The following is a 3436-nucleotide window of genomic DNA, read 5'->3' as shown; positions in this document are numbered from 1 at the left end:
TTAAGATGTGCTCCTTACGCCAATGGGATGCTCTTGGAAAGGGCTTACTTACTCGGAGAAGGAAGTGAATTTTTGTACCTTATTTTTCAGTTGAAGAACCGGCTTTTTGGCCCCATGAAACAAAGGACAACAACTTGTTCTTCTCATAGTGCCTGCATGTTTATGACTTAAATGAACTATGGTATAACTTACAAGTTAAAAATAATGTTCTTGCATTATTGCTTATTGTTTCAAACTCTACTATCCTAATCTTATTGAGAAGATGAAAATTGATGAAAATTATGGAAAGAAAACGGCATTCAAACAAAAGTAGTTCAAGAATCCTAATTCATCCTAATCAGGATGTATCATTCATTCTGAAAAGTGAATAGTTTTTCAGTTTTATCTCCCCTTAGCTGACTTCAGTGGATTGTTTCTGTGTAACAAAATGTTATGTTTTCAAACTTAACAAAAATATAAGTGTTACCTAAGGAACAGTCTCTGCTCTTGCTGTGGGCATTTACCTCACACTGTAGTACCATTACTCAATAAGAATGATGTCATATTCTCTTTGGTGTTAAAATTATATGGAAATAATTTGAACAATCAAAAGCCAAGCTGAAAGTGATTTATTGCTACATAGCTAAGCTGCTCCTTCTTTTGTGTTCCTTTTTCTTCAATCTGTGAATCCTCCAGTACTGTCTTCCTTAGTCACTATTCACTTTATTTTGTGAGATAGTCTCTCACTGACCCTGAAGCTCACTGATTGGCTAGGTTGGCTAGCCAGAGAGCCCCTGGGATCCTCCTGTCTCCATTTCCCAGTGCTAAAATTACTGTGCACTCTGCCATGCTTTTTTTGGATAGATTCTGGAGATCTGAACTCAAGTCCTCATATTTGCAAAGCAAGCATTTTACACACTGAGCTTTCTCTCCAGTCCATGAATCAATAATGGTTTGTGTGCTCACTTCGGCAGCACATATACTAAAATTGGAACAATACAGAGAAGATTAGCATGGCCCCTGCACAAGGATGACACGCAAATTCGTGAAGCGTTCCATATTTTTAGAAACAATGAATTCATGAAGTTCTTAGGCAAATGGATGGAGCTAGAGAACATCATACTAAGTGAAGTTAAGTTTTGTTAACTTAAGTGAACATACTAAGTTAAGTTAAGTGAAGTTAAGTTTGAAGTTACCAGACTCAAAAGGTAAATCATGGTATGCACTCACTAATAAGTGGATATTAACCTAGAAAACTGGAATACCCAAAACATAATCCACACATCAAATGAGGTACAAGAAGAAAGGAGGAGTGGCCCCTGGTTCTGGAAAGACTCAGTGAAGCAGTATTCGGCAAAACCAGAACGGAGAAGTGGGAAGGGATGGGACAGGGGGAGAGAAGGGGGCTTATGGGACTTTTGGGGAGTGGGGGGCTAGAAAAGGTGAAATCATTTGAAATGTAAATGTAAAAAATATATCGAATAATAAAAAAAAAAGAATCTTAGCAAAATCACACTGATGCAGAGCCTGACTGAATGAGTTCCAGCTAAAATTTGCAGAGCAGTATCAACTCTCTTCCAGCCTGGCCTGTGAACTTCACATTTCTTACATATCCCTCTCTACTGTCACTTTCCTTGCTCCTAGGTCTAAGTTCAGGTGCAACACCATCATAATTCTCTTAAAGAAATCTAACCTACTTAATAGTTCATGAGTTCAGCAACCTTCAAAATATGACTAGTTTGACCGTTGGATGATACCTTATAGCACCAAGTCTTTCATTAATGTGCACAACCTCACATATCCCTCTTCTCCATAGCATTGCAACAACTAATGATCTTCCCCAATAACCTCTGCATTTTCCAGGTTTATGTGGCATGTAATAGCAGCACCAAGACAAAGTATTTGTTATAGGCCCATAAAAAAAAAATAATAATGGTTTGTGTGTGAGTGGGTTAAGTCATGTGGAACTCTTACTAACAAAGCAAAGCCTCATATGCTTTGTTAAAATTGATTCTTCTCAAACATATTTCTACTGTGGCACTCTGCTTGGTTGGCAACTCTTGCATCTTTCTCTCTCCTAGCTCAGTGCCAGTGCCTTGTGTACTGGACCATTCCTGTTTAGGTACACTCATTCCTGACTTACATCTCTAGCTCTGTTCTTCTATGGTAGTTAGGCTAGACTCCAGAGAGTCTTCATTCCTTGCCACATAAAGATAAAATGACCATGGCTAGTGTCCATTGCCATGGTTAGCAGTCTACGTGTTTTTCTCTTTCTTCACATAGTATGTGTTGGGGGAACTCCCGCCTACTCACTACAGCCATTTTGTTCCCCCTAACAGGAATCTGTTTAGACACTGTCCACACCCACTGCTTGTTTTTCTTGATAATATATTGAAATTTTAGTTTTTAATTGTCTGTCTAAACTTGGACCAATTTAGTTCTATGTATTTACTTTGTGTGTTTAAAGCTATTATGTTTGAACTAAATTTTTAGAAGTTTCTCCAATATTGTTTCCTAGAGTCACAGTGTGTTTCTTCATCTGGATGGTAAGAGATTCCCTTAGGTGGCTCTCATACTTTACACTCATTAAACATAACCATGTAGGTTATTATAAAAATAAAATGGCCTGCTCTTTACCTCAGTGTATTACAATTCAGGTTTATTATTAAAATAAACTTTCACAAAGCAAGTTGAGGCTCTGAATTTATTATATGATTTGCTTATTGGAAGAGGAAAATTATTACTCTAAAAGAAAGGAACCTGTATAAAGTTTAAAAACCATACAGACTTTGTGCTTCATATTTAATAATATCTCTAAGGGTATGCATCAATCCTGTACATGTGAATGCATCATCCTTCCATTACTATAACAATATATGAGGTAAATAAACATAGCAAGGGGAAAATGTCATTTTCCTTCATATTTGATATTTGGAGATGGAGTAGGGAGGGAAGAGAGAGGGTATTATCTCCCTCAATAGAGACAGAAAAAGAGAGATCCTATGATACTTTCAAGGGTGTTACCCCCAAGAATCAACAATTTTTTGACTAGGTCTCATCTTTTTATTGTTTTAGGTTTTTTGTTTTGATATTTATTAATAATTTGTATTCTTTGACAATTTAATTGTGCATGCAATGAATCATTATCATGTTTCCCTCTCACTTGCTATTCCTATTCCCCTAGACATCCATTCAATACATTTGATTTTACTTGAATGCATTTTTTAAAGCATTTTCTTATAATTTCCTGAGTCCAATTGGTGCTGTCTGTTGTGTTGTTTAAAAACAAAACAACTGGGATGTTTTATAGTGGCACAGTACTAACTTTGTGTTTTATAAAAAAGAAAAGGAAGCCAGGGATATGTTTGATAGAGTGAGATATGGTGCGGTAGAAGGGGGTGCCTCTGTAGTGATACCCCATCCCCATCCCCCGTGGTACCAGCTAAATGACGGATAT

The 3436-nt window shown here is 36.9% G+C and overlaps 1 non-coding gene across 1 annotated transcript; it reads left to right on the top strand.

The window, feature by feature from the left end:
* Window positions 1-937: 937 nt before the first annotated feature.
* LOC127690445 (U6 spliceosomal RNA) lies at window positions 938-1044 on the top strand. The gene has a single exon (XR_007979133.1). It is a non-coding gene; the product is annotated as a U6 spliceosomal RNA (small nuclear RNA).
* Window positions 1045-3436: the final 2392 nt, after the last annotated feature.

This window comes from Apodemus sylvaticus, chromosome 7 (assembly GCF_947179515.1).
Source record: "Apodemus sylvaticus chromosome 7, mApoSyl1.1, whole genome shotgun sequence".
NCBI lineage: Eukaryota > Metazoa > Chordata > Mammalia > Rodentia > Muridae > Apodemus > Apodemus sylvaticus.
Note: the sequence above shows the minus strand (reverse complement) of the source record. Positions and strands in the feature narration are given on the sequence as shown.